At 47.9% G+C, this 20,431-nt stretch overlaps 1 protein-coding gene across 2 annotated transcripts in view; it reads right to left on the bottom strand.

Moving 5' to 3' along the window:
* The window catches only part of jtb (jumping translocation breakpoint), a 28,149-nt gene extending 24,712 nt beyond the window's left edge, over window positions 1-3,437 (bottom strand). Inside the window, exon 1 of one of the 2 annotated variants that reach the window (XM_070862527.1) lies at window positions 3,326-3,433. The gene's annotated coding sequence lies outside the window, so the exon portion shown is untranslated. Of the gene's footprint in view, window positions 1-3,325 lie in introns of both variants that reach the window. The other variant, XM_070862520.1, reaches the window with a different exon arrangement.
* Window positions 3,438-20,431: the final 16,994 nt, after the last annotated feature.

Genomic DNA, 20,431 nt, shown 5'->3' on the forward strand with positions numbered 1-20,431 from the left:
ACAATATCAAGTCCCTGAAACACAATTTGCTGCTATTCAACATAATATCGATAGGATCTTAATACCTATGTATATATACACATAGGCAAGTTCTGCAACTCTAGCCTGTGGTAAATCCCCTGCTAATATGGATACGCCAAGGCTTGCATGCACTCTCAAAGCCCCTGTACTAATTAGCAAAAAACACATCAGCTATCCAGAGGAAGTAACGTACTAAGAAAATCAATAAATACAGATTCTTGAACTACTGAAGCACCTTGCAGACTCCAGTTTGAGAACTTATGGTGTGTGCTCTACACACGCAGGGTGCGGGGGGAGGGGAAGAGGAAGATTGCTCATTGAAACAGGCCTTTCCCTGGTTCCAAGAGTTGCAACTCTGATTGGACGTCTTCCTGGAGGTTTCATCACATGCCCTCCCACCCAAACAGCCTATTTCCCCTCTCCAATATTTTTATAATAAACTAAAGCAGTTAAAAGAAAATGAAACGCAGTTTTGTTGAATACCCCGGTGATGCTCCTCCTGAGCTCCTCGCAGCAGAGTCTACGGTTGATGAACAGTGGTGTACATTTAAGGAGATATATCACAACTCTCAAGAAAAATATATTCCAGTGAGGAGAAAAGGGTGTAAAAGAAAAGATTGCCATCCATGGCTAACTAAAGAAATAAAGGACGGTATCCAATTAAAAACAAGGGCATACAAAGTGGCCAAAACTAGTGGGAGGACAGAAGACTCAGATGCATTTAAAAGCCAGCAAAGAATGACTAAAAAAAATGATTAAGAAAGGGAAGATAGACTATGAAAGTAAACTAGCACAAAATATAAAAACAGATAGCTAAAGTTTCTATCGGTATATAAAAAGGAAAAGAGTGGCTAAAGTAAATGTTGGCCCCTTAGAGGACAAGACCGGGGAATTAATAATAGGGACCATGGAGATGGCAGAAACTCTGAACAAATATTTTGTATCAGTCTTTACAGTAGAGGACACAAGCAATATCCCAACAGTGGATAGTCAAGGGGCTATGTGGGGGGGGGGGGGGGGGCAGGGGAGGAACTTAACATAATCACAATCACTAAGGAAGTAGTACTCAGTAAGATAATGGGACTGAAGGCAGATAAATCCCCTGGACCTGATGGCTTACTTCCTCAGGTCTTAAGAGAAGTAGCAGCAGGGATAGTGGATGCATTAGTTGTAATTTACCAACATTCCCTGGATTCTGGAGAGTTCCCAGTAGATTGGAAAATTGCAAATGTAACATAGAAACATAGAAAATAGGTGCAGGAGTAGGCCACTTGGCCCTTCGAGCCTGCACCACCATTCAATAAGATCATGGCTGATCATTCACCTCAGTACCCCTTTCCTGCTTTCTCTCCATACCCCTTGATCCCTTTAGCAGTAAGGCCACATTTAACTCCCTCTTGAATATATCGAATGAACTGGCATCAACAACTCTCTGCGGTAGAGAATTCCACAGGTTAACAACTCTCAGTGAAGCAGTTTCTCCTCATCTCAGTCCTAAATGGCTTACCCCTTATTCTTAGACAGTGTCCCCTGGTTCTGGACTTCCCCAACATCGGGAACATTCTTCCTGCATCTAACCTGTCCAGTCCCGTCAGAATTTTATATGTTTCTATGAGATCCCCTCTCAGCCTTCTAAACTCCAGTGAATAACGCCCCTATTTAAAAAAAAGGAGACAGACAAAAAGCAGGAAACTATAGACCAGTTAGCCTAACATCTGTGGTTCGGAAAATGTTGGGAGTCCATTATTAAGGGAGCAGTAGCAGGACATTTGGAAAAGCATAATTCGATCAGGCAGAGTCAGCATGGATTTATGAAGGGGAAGTCATGTTTGACAAATTTGCTGGAATTCTTTGAGGATGTAACAAACAGGGTGGATAAAGGGGAACCAGTGGATGTGGTGTATTTGGACTTCCAGAAGGCATTTGACAAGGTGCCACAAGATAAAATTTCATGGGGTTGGGTGTAATATATTAGCATGATAGAGGATTGGCTAACTAACAAAACAGAGAGTCGTGATAAATGGGTCATTCTCGGGTTGGCAATCAGTAACTAGTGGAGTGCCGTAGGGATCAATGCTGGGACCCCAACTATTTACAATCTATATTAATGACTTGGAAGAAGGGACTGAGTGTAACAGAGCAATGTTTGCTGATGATACAAAGATGGGAGGAAAAGCAATGTGTGAGGAGGACACAAAAAAAATCTGCAAAAGGACATAGACAGGCTAAGTGAGTGGGCAAAAATTTGGCAGATGGAGTATAATGTTGGAAAGTGTAAGGTCATGCACTTTGGCAGAAAAAAAAATCAAAGAACAAGTTATTATTTAAATGGAGAAAAATTGCAAAGTGCTGCAGTACAGCAGGACCTGGGGGTACTTGTGCATGAAACACAAAAGGTTAGTATGCAGATACAGCAAGTGATCCCATTGGTCTTTATTGCAAAGGGGATGGAGTATAAAAGCAGGGAAGTCTTGCTACAGTTGTACAGGGTATTGGTGAGGCCACACCTGGAATGCTGCATACAGTTTTGGTTTCCATATTTACAAAAGAATATACTAGCTTTGGAGGCAGTTCAGAGAAGGTTCACTCGGTTGATTCCGGTGATGAGAAGGTTGACTTATGAGGAAAGGTTGAGGAGGTTGGGCCTCTACTCACTGGAATTCAGAAGAATGAGGTGTGATCTTATCGAAACGTACAAGATTATGAGGGGGCTTGACAAGGAGGATGCAGAGAGGATGTTTCCACTGATAGAGGAGACTAGAACTAGAGGGCATGATCTTAGTTTTAAATGGGCGGGTCTTATTCTGAGATGAGGAGGAATTTCTTCTCTCAGAGGGTTGTAAATTTGATGAATTCGCTGCCTCAGAGAGCTGTGGAAGCTGGGACATTGAATAAATTTAAGACAGAAATAGACAGTTTCTTAAAAGTAAAGGGAATAAGGGGTTATGGGGAGCAGGTGGGGAAGTGGAGCTGAATCCATGATCAGATCAGCCATGATCATATTGAATGGCAGAGCAGGCTCGAGGGGCCATATGGCCTACTTCAGCTCCTATTTCTTATGTAGTCCAGATTGATCTTTAATCGCTGGTGTCTCCAGGACAATCCTGGATCTGGGTTGAGACGGCGGCTGCGAGTAAAACCGAGCTCTGCGGGGTCAGTGTCCTATTCCAGTGCCCTGGAACTGGGTTACTGGCCCCGGGGGTGAAAGGGACCAGGCATTTCCTCTCCCCAGACCACAGCGGGTGTATTGCGGACAGGGGGAGGCAATAGACGCCGGGTCAATGACCGGAGCAGAGTTACTCACCTCACCCAGCACTGCGCTCTCATCAAGCCCCCAAAGCGGCTCTCAGGCTTCGGGCCTCCTCGCCCGTCACCAGGCGACACAATCAGGCCGGCCGACAAACAACCAATCAGCGATAGCTGCGCGCACGTGCGCTGGGGTGAGGGGCGGTGCCTGACGTCAACATGATTGACGTTATTGTTGACCATACATTTTCCACACCCCGCTGAAACTCGTTGCCGCCTTCGACCTATCGGCGTCCAGCTCACATTCGTTGCTAAGCAGGTTGCCGTGCGACGTGTGACGAGTTTCTTGGCCCGCCCCTGCCCGGTGCAGTGTGTAGGAGGCTGCTGCTGGTATTTGAAAGTTGCATGAACCGGATCAGAAAAGGCTGGGGATTGTAAACGCCACTTGTTGTCTAACTTTCCCCCCTCCCTCATGGTGGGTGGGGTGGCTTGACCCATCCACCTCCACGGAGGTGTGTGGGGGGCCTGACCCATCCACCTCCATGGCACGAACCTGGTATTGCACTACTTCCAGGAACGGTGCAGTGGCTCTAGGCCTTTTGGCTAAGAGCATTGACGCAGAGTGATCCTTGATGTGTGCAAGGTGACCTCTGGCGTTTGTGATTTGACAAAGAATTGGAAAGATTGGCAACGAATAAATCAAATAAAATAAATAAATTAAAAAATTTTTAAACTTTCCCCCCTCCCTCAGGCATCCTCCGTATCAAGTGGCTGCTTTACTCTGTGAGCATCAACAGTGAGTGACAGCAGATTATAGTGAAACCAGGTGCTGCCCTCACCCAATGGTCACACACATCAGGGAGGTGCAGATAATGATCCCTCGGTTACCCAACAGCGCTGATCATAGAATCATAGAAGTTCACAGCACGGAAGGAAGCCATTTTGGCCCATCGTGTCCATGCCGGCCAACAAGAGACTATCTAGCCTCATCCCACTTTCCAGCTCGAAGTCTGTAGCCCTGCAGGTTACGGCACTTCAGGTGCACATCCATGTATTTTTTAAATGTGATGAGGGTTTCTGCCTCTACCACCCTTTCAGGCAGTGAGTTCCAGACCCCCACAACCCTCTGGATGAAGAAATTTCTCCTCAAATCCCTCTAAACTCCAAGGTAACCAAACTAGGAACTCAACATCCAGGGATATTCAATATTCAGGAAGGATAGACAGAAAGGAAAAGGAGGTGAGTTAGCGTTACTGGTTAAAGAGGAGATTAACGCAATAGTAAGAAAGGACATTAGCTTGGATAGAAACATAGAAACATAGAAAATAGGTGCAGGAGTAGGCCATTCGGCCCTTCTAGCCTGCACCGCCATTCAATGAGTTCATGGCTGAACATGCAACTTCAGTACCCCATTCCTGCTTTCTCACCATACCCCTTGATTCCCCTAGTAGTAAGGACTTCATCTAACTCCTTTTTGAATATAGTGAATTGGCCTCAACAACTTTCTGTGGTAGAGAATTCCACAGGTTCACCACTCTCTGGGTGAAGAAATTCCTCCTCATCTCGGTCCTAAATGGCTTACCCCTTATCCTTAGACTGTGTCCCCTGGTTCTGGACTTCCCCAACATTGGGAACATTCTTCCTGCATCTAAGCTGTCTAACCCCGTCAGAATTTTAAACGTTTCTATGAGGTCCCCTCTCATTCTTCTGAACTCCAGTGAATACAAGCCCAGTTGATCCAGTCTTTCTTGATAGGTCAGTCCCGCCATCCCGGGAATCATTCTGGTGAACCTTCGCTGCACTCCCTCAATAGCAAGAATGTCCTTCCTCAGGTTAGGAGACCAAAACTGTACACAATACTCCAGGTGTGGCCTCACCAAGGCCCTGTACAATTGTAGCAACACCTCCCTGCCCTTGTACTCAAATCCCCTCGCTATGAAGGCCAACATGCCATTTGCTTTCTTAACCGCCTGCTGTACCTGCATGCCAACCTTCAATGACTGATGTACCATGACACCCAGGTCTCGCTGCACCTCCCCTTTTCCTAATCTGTCACCATTCAGATAATAGTCTGTCTCTCTGTTTTTACCACCAAAGTGGCTAACCTCACATTTATCCACATTATACTTCATCTGCCATGCATTTGCCCACTCACCTAACCTATCCAAGTCGCTCTGCAGCCTCATAGCATCCTCCTCGCAGCTCACACTGCCACCCAACTTAGTGTCATCCGCAAATTTGGAGATACTACATTTAATCCCCTCGTCTAAATCATTAATGTACAGTGTAAACAGCTGGGGCCCCAGCACAGAACCTTGCGGTACCCCACTAGTCACTGCCTGCCATTCTGAAAAGTCCCCATTTACTCCTACTCTTTGCTTCCTGTCTGACAACCAGTTCTCAATCCATGTCAGCACACTACCCCCAATCCCATGTGCTTTAACTTTGCACATTAATCTCTTGTGTGGGACCTTGTCGAAAGCCTTCTGAAAGTCCAAATATACCACATCAACTGGTTCTCCCTTGTCCACTCTACTGGAAACATCCTCAAAAAATTCCAGAAGATTTGTCAAGCATGATTTCCCTTTCACAAATCCATGCTGACTTGGACCTATCATATTACCTCTTTCCAAATGCACTGCGATGACATCCTTAATAATTGATTCCATCATTTTACCCACTACCGATGTCAGGCTGACCGGTCTGTAATTCCCTGTTTTCTCTCTCCCTCCTTTTTTAAAAAGTGGGGTTACATTGGCTACCCTCCACTCCATAGGAACTGATCCAGAGTCAATGGAATGTTGGAAAATGACTGTCAATGCATCCGCTATTTCCAAGGCCACCTCCTTAAGTACTCTGGGATGCAGTCCATCAGGCCCTGGGGATTTATCGGCCTTCAATCCCATCAATTTCCCCAACACAATTTCCCGACTAATAAGGATTTCCCTCAGTTCCTCCTCCTTACTAGACCCTCCGACCCCTTTTATATCCGGAAGGTTGTTTGTGTCCTCCTCAGTGAATACCGAACCAAAGTACTTGTTCAATTGGTCCGCCATTTCTTTGTTCCCCGTTATGACTTCCCCTGATTCTGACTGCAGGGGACCTACGTTTGTCTTTACGAACCTTTTTCTCTTTACATATCTATAGAAACTTTTGCAATCCGTCTTAATGTTCCCTGCAAGCTTCTTCTCGTACTCCATTTTCCCTGCCCTAATCAAACCCTTTGTCCTCCTCTGCTGAGTTCTAAATTTCTCCCAGTCCCCGGGTTCTCTGCTATTTCTGGCCAATTTGTATGCCACTTCCTTGGCTTTAATGCTATCCCTGATTTCCCTTGATAGCCACGGTTGAGCCACCTTCCCTTTTTTATTTTTACGCCAGACAGGAATGTACAATTGTTGTAGTTCATCCATGCGGTCTCTAAATGTCTGCCATTGCCCATCCACAGTCAACCCCTTCAGTATCATTCGCCAATCTATCCTAGCCAATTCACGCCTCAAACCTTCAAAGTTACCCTTCTTTAAGTTCTGGACCATGGTCTCTGAATTAACTGTTTCATTCTCCATCCTAATGCAGAATTCCACCATATTATGGTCACTCTTCCCCAAGGGGTCTCGCACAACGAGATTGCTAATTAATCCTCTCTCATTACACAACACCCAGTCTAAGATGGCCTCCCCCCTAGTTGGTTCCTCGACATATTGGTCTAAAAAACCATCCCTTATGCACTCCAGGAAATCCTCCTCTACCGTATTGCTTCCAGTTTGGTTAACCCAATCTATGTGCATATTAAAGTCACCCATTATAACTGCTGCACCTTTATTGCACGCACCCCTAATTTCATGTTTGATGCCCTCCCCAACATCACTACTACTGTTTGGAGGTCTGTACACAACTCCCACTAACGTTTTTTGTCCTTTGGTATTCTGCAGCTCTACCCATATAGATTCCACATCATCCAAGCTAATGTCCTTCCGAACTATTGCCTTAATTTGCTCCTTAACCAGCAATGCTACCCCACCTCCTTTTCCTTTTATTCTATCTTTCCTGAATGTTGAATACCCCTGGATGTTGAGTTCCCAGCCCTGATCATCCTGGAGCCACGTCTCCGTAATCCCAATCACATCATATTTGTTAACATCTATTTGCACAGTTAATTCATCCACTTTATTGCGGATACTCCTTGCATTAAGACACAAAGCCTTCAGGCTTGTTCTTTTAACACCCTTTGTCCTTTTAGAATTTTGCTGTACAGTGGCCCTTCTTGTTCTTTGCCCTGGGTTTCTCTGCCCTCCACTTTTCCTCATCTCCTTTCTGTCTTTTGCTTTTGCCTCCTTTTTGTTTCCCTCTGTCTCCCTGCATTGGTTCCCATCCCCCTGCCATATCAGTTTAAATCCTCCCCAACAGCACTAGCAAACACTCCCCCTAGGACATTGGTTCCGGTCCTGCCCAGGTGCAGACCGTCCGGTTTGTACTGGTCCCACCTCCCCCAGAACCGGTTCCAATGCCCCAGGAATTTGAATCCCTCCCTGTTGCACCACTGCTCAAGCCACGTATTCATCTGCACTATCCTGCGATTCCTACTCTGACTATCACGTGGCACTGGTAGCAATCCCGAGATTACTACTTTTGAGGTCCTACTTTTTAATTTAGCTCCTAGCTCCTTAAATTCGTTTCGTAGGACCTCATCCCTTTTTTTACCTATGTCGTTGGTACCAATGTGCACCACGACAACTGGCTGTTCTCCCTCCCTTTTTAGAATGTCCTGCACCCGCTCCGAGACATCCTTGACCCTTGCACCAGGGAGGCAACATACCATCCTGGAGTCTCGGTTGCGGCCGCAGAAACGCCTATCTATTCCCCTCACCATTGAATCCCCAATCACTATTGCTCTCCCACTCTTTTTCCTGCCCTCCTGTGCAGCAGAGCCAGCCATGGTGTCATGAACTTGGCTGCTGCTGCCCTCCCCTGATGAGTCATCCCCCTCAACAGTACCCAAAGCAGTGTATCTGTTTTGCAGGGGGTTGACCACAGGGGACTCCTGCACTACCTTCCTTGCACTGCTCTTCCTGTTGGTCTTCCATTCCCTATCTGGCTGTGGACCCTTTCCCTGCGGTACGACCAACTCACTACACGTGATACTCACGTCATTCTCAGCATCGTGGATGCTCCAGAGTGAATCCACCCTCAGCTCCAACTCCGCAACGCGGTCTGTCAGGAGCTGGAGGCGGATACACTTCCCGCACACGTAATCGTCAGGGACACCGGAAGTGTCCCTGAGTTCCCACATGGTACAGGAGGAGCATAACACCCGACCGAGCTCTCCTGTCATGACTTAACCCTTATATACACTTAAATTGGCAACAACAATGTTAAAAGTTACTCACTGATATAGAAGAGAAAAAAGAAAAACTACTCACCAATCACCAGCCAATCACTTACCCTCTTGGCTGTGACATCACCTTTTGATTTCTTTCTACTTCTTTTTTGCCTTCTCCCTGTAGCTGCACAAGTCCCGCCTTTTATAGGCCTCTCCACGCACCTCCTCGACGCTGCTCCCGACTGCCGCCGACGCTGGGCCCCGGACTCCCTGCTGTGCCTTTTATAGGCCTCTCCACGCAGCTCCTCGACGCTGCTCCCGACTGCCGCCGACGCTGGGCCCCGGACTCCCTGCTGTGCCTTTTATAGGCCTCTCCACACACAACCTCGACGCTGCTCCCGACTGCCGCCGACGCTGGGCCCCGGACTCCCTGCTGTGCCTTTTATAGGCCTCTCCACACACCTCCTCGACGCTGCTCCCGACTGCCGCCGACGCTGGGCCCCGGACTCCCTGCTGTGCCTTTTATAGGCCTTTCCACGCACCTCCGACGCTGCTCCCGACTGCCGCCGACGCGGATGTGGAATCTATATGCGTAGAGCTGCGAAACACCAAAAAACATTAGTGGGAGTTGTGTACAGACCACCAAACCGTAGTAGTGGCCTTCATAGCTAGGGGATTTGAGTACAGGAGCAGGAAAGTCTTACTGCAGTTGTACAGGGCCTTGGAGAGGCCTCACCTGGAATATTGTGTTCAGTTTTGGTCTCCTAATCTGGGGAAGTATGTTCTTGCTATTGAGGGAGTGCAGCGAAGATTCACCAGACTGATTCTCGGGATGGCTGGACTGACATATGAGAAGAGACTGGATCGACTGTGCCTTTATTCACTAGAGTTTAGAAGGATGAGAGGGGATCTCATAGAAACATATAAAATTCTGACGGGACTGGACAGGTTAGATGCAGGAAGAATGTTCCCGATGTTGAGGAAGTCCAGAACCAGGGGACACAGTCTAAGGATAAGGGGTAAGCCATTTAGGACTGAGATGAGGCGAAACTTCTTCACTCAGAGAGTTGTTAACCTGTGGAATTCCCTGCCGCAGAGGGTTGTTAATGCCGGTTCATTGGATATATTCAAGAGGGAGTTAGATATGGTCCTTACGGCTAAAAGGATTAAGGGGTATGGAGAGAAAGCAGGAAAGGGGTACTGAGGTGAATGATCAGCCACGATCTTATTGAATGGTGGTGCAGGCTCGAAGGGCCAAATGGCCTACTCCTGCACCTATTTTCTATGTTTCTATGTTTCTACTGAACTTAAAGAAAGGTAACTTTGATGGTTTGAGATATGAATTGGCTAGGATAGACTGGCAAAGGATACTTAAAGTGTTGACGGTAGATAGGCAATGGCAAACATTTAAAGATCACATGGATGAACTACGACAATTGTACATCCCTGTCTGGCGTAAAAATAAAACGGGGAAGGTGGCTCAATCGTGGCTAACGAGGGAAATTAGGGATAGTGTTAAATCCAAGGAAAAGGCATATAAATTGGCCAGGAAAAGCAGCAAACCCAAGAACTGGGAGAAATATAGAATTCAGCAGAAGAGGACCAAGGGTTTAATTAGGAGGGGGAAAATAGAGTATGAGAGTAAGCTTGCAGGGAACATAAAAACTGACTGCAAAAGCTTCTATAGATATGTGAAGAGAAAAACATTAGTGAAGACTAATGTAGGTCTCTTGCATTCAGAATCAGGTGAATTCATAATAGGGAACAACAAAACCAATTGAACAAATACTTTGGTTCTGTCATCACGAAGGAAGACACGAATAACCTCCCGAAAATACTAGGGGACCGAGGGTCTAGCGAGAAGGAGGAACTGAGGGAAATCCTTATTAGTAAGGAAATGGTGTTAGGGAAATTGATGGGATTGAAGGCCGATAAATCCCCAGGGCCTGAAAGTCTGCATCCCAGAGTACGTAAGGAAGTGGCCCTAGAAATAGTAGATGCATTGGTGGTCATTTTGCAACATTCCATGGACTCTGGATCAGTTCCTATGGATTGGAGGGTAGCTAATGTAACCCCACTTTTTAAAAAAGGAGGGAACGAGAAAACGGAATTATACAACGGTTAGCCTGATATCAATAATGGAGAAAATGCTGGATTCAATTATTAAAGATGTAATAGCAGCGTATTTGGAAAGCAATTACAGGATTGGTCCAAGTGAGCATGGATTTATGAAAGGGAAATCATGCTTGACAAATCTTCTAGAATTTTTTGAGGATGTAACTAGTAGAGTGGACAAGGGAGAACCAGTGGATGTGGTGTATTTGGACTTTCAAAAGGCTTTTGACAAGATCCCAGACAAGAGATTAGAGTGCAAAATTAAGGCACATGGGATTGAGGGTAATGTATTGAGATGGATAGAGAACTGGTTGGCAGTCAGGAAGGAAAGAGTGGGAATAAACGGGTCCTTCTCAGAATGGCAGGCATTGACTAGTGGGGTGACGCAGGGCTCATTGCTGGGACCCCAGCTATTTACAATATATATTAATGATTTAGATGAAGGAATTGAATGTAATATCTCCAAGTTTGCAGATGACACTAAACTGGGTGGCATTGTGAGCTGTGAGGAGGATGCTAAGAGGCTGCAGGGTGACTTGGACAGATTAGGTTAGTGGGCAAATGCATGGCAGATGCAGTATAATGTGGATAAGTGTGAGGTTATCCACTTTGGTGGCAAGAACAGGAAGGCAGATTATTATCTGAATGGTGACAGATTAGTAAAAGGGAGGTGCAATGAGACCTGGGTGTCATGGTACATCGGTCATTGAAAGTAGGCATGGAGGTATAGCAGGCAGTAAAGAAAGCAACTGGCATGTTGGCCTTCATAGCAAGTGGATTTGAGTATAGGAGCAGGGAGGTCTTGCTGCAGTTGTACAGGGCCTTAGTGAGACCACACCTTGAGTATTGTGTTCAGTTTTGGTCTCCTAATCTGAGGAAGGACATTCTTGCTATTGAGGGAGTGCAGCGAAGTTTCACCAGACTGATTCCCAGGATGGCATGACTGACATATGAAGAAAGACTGGATCGACTGGATCACTGGAATTTAGAAGAATGAGAGGGGATCTCACAGAAGCATATAAAATTCTGACGACATTGGACAGGTTAGATGCAGGAAGAATGTTCCTGAAGTTGGGGAAGTCTAGAACCAGGGGTTACATATAAGGGGTAAGCCATCGAGGACCGAGATGAGGAGAAACTTTTTCACCTTGAGAATTGTGAACCTGTTGGAATTCTCTACCTCAGAAAGTTGTTGAGTCCAGTTCGTTGGATATATTCAAAAGGGAGTTAGATGTGGCCCTTACTGCTAAAGGGATCAGGGGGTATGGAGAGAAGGCAGGAGTGGGGTAATGAAGTTGCATGATCAGCCATGATCATATTGAATGGTGGTGCAGGCTCGAAGGGCCGAATGGCCTGCTCCTGCACCTATTTGCTATGTTTCTAGGTAAACCTTCTACCAATTACTTTAAATTTATGCTCCCTGGTTGTTGACCCCTCTGCTAAGGGAAATAGGCCCTTTCTATCCACTATATCTAGGCCCCTCAGAATGTTATAAACCTCAACGAGGTCTCCCCTCAGCCTCCTCTGTTCCAAGGAAAACAAACCCAGCTTATTCAATCTGTCCTCATAGCTTAGATTCTCCACTCCCAGCAATATCCTCCTAAATCTCCTCTGTACCCTCTCCAGTGCTACCATGCCCTTCCTGCAATGCGGTGACCAGAACTGCACGCTATGGCCGAACCAGTGTTTTATACAGTTCAAGCATAACCCCCCTCTGCTCTGTATTCTATGCGTTGGCTAATAAAGGCAAGCATTCCGTATGCCTTCTTAACCACCTTATCTACCTGGCCTGCTACTTTAAGAGATCTGTGAACATGCACTCTAAGGTCCCTTAGTTCCTCTACACTTCTCAGTTTCCTACCATTTAATGTGTATACCCTTTCCTTTTTAGCCCTCCCACAATGCATTACCTCACACTTCTCTGGATTAAATACTATTTGCCACTGTTTTGCCCACCTGACCAGTTGATTGATATCTTCCTGCAGTGCGCAGCTTTCTTCTTCATTATCAACCACACAGCCAATTTTAGTATCATCTGCAAACTTCTTAATCATACCCCCTATATTCAAGTCCAGATCATTGATGTAAATCACAAAAAGCAAGGAACCTAGTATTGAGCCCTTCAGAATCCCACTGGAAAAAGCCTTCCAGTCGCAAAAACACCCATCAGCCATTACCCTTTGTTTCCTGCCTCCGAGCCAATTTTGGATCCAACTTGCCACTTCGCCCTAGATTCCATGGGCTTTTACTTTTGTGACCAGTCTGCCATGTGGGAACTTATCAAAATCTTTGCTAAAATCCATATACACTACATCATACGCTTTGCCTTCATTGACTCTCCTGGTTACCTCCTCGAAAAATTCAATCAAGTTAGTCAGACACGACCTTCCCTTAACAAATCCGTGCTGACTGTCCTTGATTAATCTGTCTACGCACATACAGAGGCTGAACTCTAGGAGATAGTTGACGTATTTACTGAGGCGTACAAAAGCATGGACCTTACGCTAAACATCTGTAAGACAAAGGTCCTCCACCAGCCTGTCCTCGCCGCACAGCACTGCCCCCCAGTCATCAAGATCCACGGCGCAGCCCTGGACAACGTGGACCACTTCCCATACCTCAGGATCCTCTTATCAACAAAAGTAGACATTGATGACGAGATTCGACACTGCCTTCAGTGCGCCAGTGCAGCCTTCGACCGCCTGAGGAAAAGAGTGTTCAAGGACCAGGCCCTCAAAACTGCCACCAAGCTCATCGTTTACAGGTCTGTAGTAATACCCGCCCTCTTGTATGGCTCAGAGACATGGACCATATACAGTAAACACCTTAAGTCGCTGGAGAAATACCACCAACGATGTCTCCGCAAGATCCTACAAATCCCCTGGGAGGACAGACACACTAACATTAGCATCCTCGACCAGGCCAACATCCCCATCATTGAAGCACTGACCACACTTGATCAGCTCCGCTGGGCAGGCCACATTGTCCGCATCCTAGACTCCAGACTCCCAAAGCAAGCACTCTACTCGGAACTCCTTCACGGCAAACGAGCCAAAGGTGGGCAGAGGAAACGTTACAAGAACACCATCAAAGCCTCCCTGCTAAAGTGCAACATCTCCACTGACACCTGGGAGTTCCTAACCAAGACCGCCCTATGTGGAGGAAGTGCATCCGGGAGGGCGCTGCGCATCTTGAGTCTCATCGCCAAGAGCATGCAGAAATCAAGCGCAGGCAGCGGAAAGAGCATGCGTCAAATCTGTCCCACCCTCCCTTACCCTCAATGACTATCTGTCCCACCTGTGACAGGGACTGTGGCTCTCGTAGTGGACTGTTCAGCCACCTAAGGACTCATTTTAAGAGTGGAAGCAAGTCTTCCTCAATTCCGGTGGATTGCCTATGATGATGATGATATCAAAACTGTTATACTCATAATAAATGGTCGGACCGAGTCCTGTGTGTAATGAGCAAGTGTGACCTTAGCTACTTTATTGTAGTTCCAGAGTGCAGATACCTCGTGGATGACCTGCTTATATACTGTGCTCCCAAGGGATGCTGGGGTCCCTTGGGACTCCAACAGGTAGGCCCTCTGGTGGACAGGTGTGATGCAGGTTACAAGGGGTTAAATATATAACATCACTCCCCCGTGAATTCAACAATAACTTATTTGCAAGATGAGATGATCTAGGGCTTTGCGTCCCTTGTCGATCGTCGCGGTACAAATGCTGGTGTGGTTAGGTTGGTCAGTTCTTCATTGGGCTGTTGGGCAGCTGGCCTTGTCAGGTTGCTAGGGATGATGAGTTCTGTTTTGTGGTCAACTGTGACGTCAGTTGTCACTTGTGTGTGTGTGTTGGAAGGTCAAAGTTGGTGGTGTCCTCTTCAAGTTGTACGAAGCTGTTGGTGAACCGCAGTTTAATTTGGTCCAAGTGTTTTCTGTGCGTTTGTCCATTGGTCAGTTTGACCTGAAATACCCTACTCCCCTCTTTGGCTGTGACTGTGCCAGTGAGCCATTTGGGACCATGTCCATAATTGAGCACAAACACAGGATCATTGATCTCAATATCGCGTGACAAGTTTGCACGGTCATGGTACACATTTTGTTGGTGCCGCTTGTCCTTGACATGATCATGTAGATCGGTGGACCAGAGAGAGCCTTGTTTTAAGTGCCCTTTTCATGAGCAGCTCAGCTAGGGGAATCCCGGTGAGTGAGTGGGGTCTGGTGCGGTAGCTGAGCAGTACTCGGGACAACCGGGTCTGCAGGGAGCCTTCCAACACGCGTTTCAAGCTTTGCTTGATGGTCTGAACTGCCCGTTCTGCCTGGCCGTTGGATGCGGGCTTGAACGGGGCAGATGTGACATGTCTGATCCCATTGCGGGTCATGAATCCTTTCAATTCCACACTGGTGAAACACGGCCCATTGTCGCTGACAAGGACATCAGGTAGGCCGTGCGTGGCAAACATAGCTTGTAGACTTTCAATGGTGGCCAAAGATGTGCTTACAGACGTTATTGCACATTCAATCCACTTTGACTAAGCATCCACGACAACCAAAAATAGTTTGCCTAAGAATGGGCCAGCATAGTCTACATGGATCCTCGACCACGGTTTGGACGGCGAGGATCACAAACTTAGCGGTGCCTCTCTGGGTGCATTGCTCAACTGAGAGCAAGTGTTGCAATGGCGCACACATGACTCTAAATCTGAGTCGATGCCAGGCCACCACACATGGGATCTGGCTATGGCTTTCATCATCGCCTGGGTGGGTGCTGTGCAGTTCGCAAATGAATGTGTCTCTGCCTTTCTTGGGCAAGACTACGCGATTGCCCCACAAAAGACAGTCCGCCTGCAGGGACAGCTCATCTTTGTGTCTGTGGAATGGCTTAATCCCTTCCTGCATCTCCACTGGGACACTGGACCAGCTCCCATGGAGGTCACAGTTTTTTTACCAGGGACAGTAAAGGATCCTGGCTGGTTCAGGTCCTGATCTAGCAGGCTGTAACGGGGGATTTCTCGTTCTCAAATGCCTCCATGACCATGAGCAAGTCCGCTGGCTGTGCCATTTCCACCCCGGTGGTGGGCAATGGTAGCTGACTGAGAGCATCTGCGCAGTTCTCTGTGCCCGGTCTGTGGCGGATTACATAGTTGTATGTTGACAGCGTGAGCGCCCATCTTTGGATGCGGGCAGAGGTATTAATCCCTTTGCTCTCTGAGAATAGTGATATGAGCGGCTTGTGGTCAGTTTCAAGCTCGAACTTGAGGCCAAGTAAGTATTGGTGCATTATTTTTACCCCGTAAATCACGCCAGAGCCTCTTTTTCAACCATGCTGTAGGTGTGGACAAACTCCTGGATGCATACGCAACTGGTTGCAAAATTCCCGATTCATTAGCCTGTTGCACACACACACTCGACCCCGTATGATGACGCATCGCAAGCTAACACCAATCGTTTATATGGATTATACAGGACAAGCAGTTTGTTAGAACACAATAAATTTCTGGCATTCTTAAAGGCAGCCTCTTGTGAATTGTCCCATATCCCCCCAGTCGTCTCCCTTGTGCAGTAGCGCATGTAGGGGTTCTAGCAGAGTGCTTAACCCAGGTAGGAAATTACTGAAGTAGTTAAGGAGTCCCAGGAATGACCGCAGCTCCGTCACATTCTGTGATCACGGCGCGTTCTTGATGGTCTCCGTCGTGGCATCTGTCATGTATTCAACCAGCATTGTAACCCATGTATAAACTGACCTAAGTTGTACACCGTGAGAACAATGACCACTAGGTGGGAGACACTCCTAACCTGGACCTTCAGGTATAAAAGGGGAAGCTCCACCTACCTTCATCACTTGAGTGCTAAGGAATAAAGAACATGTCACAGACTGACCTTCTCTCAAGCATGGGCCTCGTGTGCATTTATACTGTATAGTAAGGACGTATCAATGGCGACAAGAAACTGGGATTTAAACCACGCGAGCATGGCCACTAGCAGAACAGACGAGAGGTACTGTGTTAAGGAATGGTTGGGACAGAGATTCAACATTGTTAAAGCAGCACAGTTCTCCAGGCAGACAAGGGCAGTCGGGCATGCCCCAACATGTAGTCGAACCCAGAGGGGGAGTTCGACAGAGACAATGGCAAGCTGAACAGCGATTCACGCCATTGCAAGGGACAATGCAGCCAGTAATGGGGCCATCAACACCTGTTAATGGTGCACTCAAGGACAATAACAGGGGCAGTCAGGGACGATCGACTGGCAAGGGACCTTTTGTTTCAAACCGCAACTCATGCTGGAGGCGTGGAGGCACACACTCAGCCGGAGTTTGCAGAGATGAGCAAAATACTTGCAGAAATTGCAGAAATGGACACTGGGGGAAATCGCTGGAAGCTGAAGTTCAGCGAGTTCGTGTGGAGCACGTATACAGTTCATACATCAGGACGCCACCGATAATGATGAAAGTGCTCCTCAATGGCATCCCAGTATCAATGAAGTTAGACACGGGTGCCAGCCAGTCCCTGATGGGTATCAAACAGTTCGAAAAGTTGTGGGCATCCAAGGCCAGGAGACCAAAATTATCGCCGATTGACGCACAGCTACGGACTTACACAAAGCAGATCATTCCGGTGCTTGGCAGCGCCACAGTAGTCGTGACCCACAAAGGTTCGGAGAACAGACTGCCACTCTGGATTGTCCCAGGGGACGGTCCCGCACTACTGGGGAGGAGTTGGCTTGCTGTCATGAATGGAAATGGAGCGATGTCAATGCAATTTCCTCTGTGGAGCGAGTATCATGCTCACAGATCCTGGACAAATTTGACTCATTATTTCAACCCGACATTGGCACTTTCATGGGGGCCAAGGTAGTGATTCACATGAACCCGGATGCCAGGCCAGTACACCACAAGGCCAGAGCGGTGCCGTACGTGATGCGGGAAAAGATAGAAGGCAAATTGGACCGCCTGCTGAGGGAAGGCATCATCTCGCCAGTCGAATTCAGTGACTGGGCGAGCCCAATTGTGCCGGTGCTCAAGGCAGATGGGTCAGTCAGGATATGTGGCGATTACAAGGCCACCATCAATCGGGTGTCACTCCAAGACCAGTACCCGCTACCGAGAGCGGAGGACCTCTTTGCGACGCTATCCGGTGGCAAACTTTTTTCAAAATTGGACCTGACCTCAGCTTACATGACCCAGGAGCTGGCGAGTGAGTCGAAGAAGCTGACCACCATCATGACACACAAGGGGTTGTTTGAGTACAACAGATGTCCGTTCGGGATTCGCTCGGTCGCCGCGATCTTCCAACGAAATATGGAAAGCCTCCTCAAGTCGATTCCAGGGACGGTGGTTTTTCAGGACGACATCCTCATTACAGGTTACGATACTGAAGAACACTCCACAACCTGGAGGAGGTGCTAAGCAGACTGGACCGGGTAGGTCTGCGACTGAAAAAGGCGAAGTGCGTCTTCCTAGCTCCAGAGGTAGAATTCCTGGGGATGAGGGTAGCAGCAGACGGGATCAGCCCTACAGCATCCAAGACGGAAGCGATCCAGAGAGCACCCAGACCCCGTAACACGACGGAGCTGCGTTCGTTCCTGGGACTCCTGAACTATTTTGGTAACTTTCTTCCCAAATTGAGCACACTGCTAGAGCCGCTACATGTGCTCCTACGCAAAGGTCGCGAATGGGTCTGGGGGGACAGCCAGGAAAGGGCTTTTAATAGAGCACGCAATTTGTTATGTTCCAACAATCTGTTAACGCAATATGACCCATGTAAGAAACTTGTGTTAACGTGCGATGCGTCGTCCTATGGTGTCGGGTGTGTGTTGCAGCATGTCAATGCCAAGGGTCAGTTACAGCCGGTAGCTTATGCCTCCAGAAGTCTGTCCCAGGCAGAAAGGGGCTACGGGATGGTAGAAAAGGAGGCACTCGCATGTGTATTTGCGGTAAAGAAAATGCAACAGTACCTGTTTGGCAGGAAATTTGAGCTGGAGACAGATCACAAACCCCGAACGTCCCTTTTGGCCGACAACAAGGCCATAAATGCAAACGCATCGGCCCGCATACAGAGGTGGGCACTCACGTTAGCCGCCTATGACTACACAATTCGGCACAGACCGGGCACCGAAAACTGCACCGATGCACTCAGCAGGCTCCCACTAGCCACCACTGAGGGGGCTACCGAGCATGCTGCTGAGATGGTCATGGCTGTTAAAGCTTTCGGAAGCGAAGGCTCACCCGTGACAACCCGTCAGATTAAAGTCTGGAAAAATAGAGACCCGCTATTGTCTCTAGTCAAGAAATGTGCCCTGAATGGGTACTGGGCAGCCACGTACAAGGCATGCCCTGAGGAATTTAAACCATTTCAAAGGCGCAGGGATGAACTCTCGATTCAGGCCGATTGCCTACTGTGGGGAAACCGCATAGTCATGCCCCAGATGGGCAGAGAGGTGTTCATCAGAGTACTCCACAATGGGCACCCGGGCATTGTCACGATGAAGGCAATTGCCAGGTCACACGTTTGGTGGCCAGGGATAGACGCAGATCTGGAACACGTGTGCAACACGTGTGCCCAGCTGGGCAATGCGCCCAGGGAAGCCCCCCTTAGCCCCTGGCCATGGCCCGCCAAGCCTTGGTCACGCATCCATGTGGACTATGCAGGTCCTTTCATGGGGAAAATGTTTTTGGTTGTAGTAGACGCCTACTCCAAATGGATCAAGTGTGACATTTTAAATTCAAGCACATCCTCTGCCACGGTAGAAAGTCTACGGGCAATGTTCGCCGCCCACGGTCTACCGGACATCTTGGTCAGCGACAATGGCCCGTGCTTCACAAGCACTGAATTCCAGGACTTCATGGCAGGCAATGGAATTAACCATGTTAGAACGGCACCGTTCAAGCCGGCCTCAAACGGCCAGGCAGAACGAGCAGTGCAGATAATCAAACAGGGGATGCTCAGAATCCAAGGGGGTTCCCTACAAACGCGCTTATCACGCCTCCTGTTGGCCTATAGATCCCGACCACACTCGCTCACAGGGGTTCCACCCGCAGAGCTACTAATGAAAAGGACGCTCAAAACTCGGTTATCCCTTATACACCCCACCATGAAATAAATTGTCGAGAGCAGGCGCCAGTCACAATATGACTACCATGACAGGAATGCGAGGGCGTGATGTATTGATGTAAATGATCCTGTTTTTGTCCTCAACTATGCTGCAGGGCCCAAATGACTCGCAGGCACTGTGATTGCCAAAGAGGGAAATAGGATTCTGGTAGTTAAACTTACCAATGGACAAATCTGCCGCAAACATGTGGATCAAACAAAAAGGAGGTTCAGCAACCCCATAGAAGAAACAGAGGAAGAACACGATATAGAGTTCACTCCACCACTGGTGACCGAACACCGGAACCAAAGGGAGGAGAGCCCAGTCACTGTGGGCAGTCCGGACAGGCCTGAGGCACCGCAAACAGCAGAGACTCAGGCCAGCGCCCAACAACCGGAGCCCCAACTCAGGCGCTCTACAAGGGAGCGTAAACCACCAGAGAGACTCAACCTGTGATCCCAATAAGACTTTGGTGGGGGGTGGAGGTGATGTCATGTATTCAACCAGCATTGTAACCCATGTATAAACTGACCTAAGTTGTACACCGTGAGAACACTGACCACTAGGTGGGAGACACTCCTAACCTGGACCTTCACGTATAAAAGGGGAAGCTCCACCCACCTTCATCACTTGAGTGCTAAGGA

The sequence above is a fragment of the Pristiophorus japonicus genome, chromosome 1 (assembly GCF_044704955.1).
Source record: "Pristiophorus japonicus isolate sPriJap1 chromosome 1, sPriJap1.hap1, whole genome shotgun sequence".
In the NCBI taxonomy this organism is placed as follows: Eukaryota; Metazoa; Chordata; class Chondrichthyes; family Pristiophoridae; genus Pristiophorus; species Pristiophorus japonicus.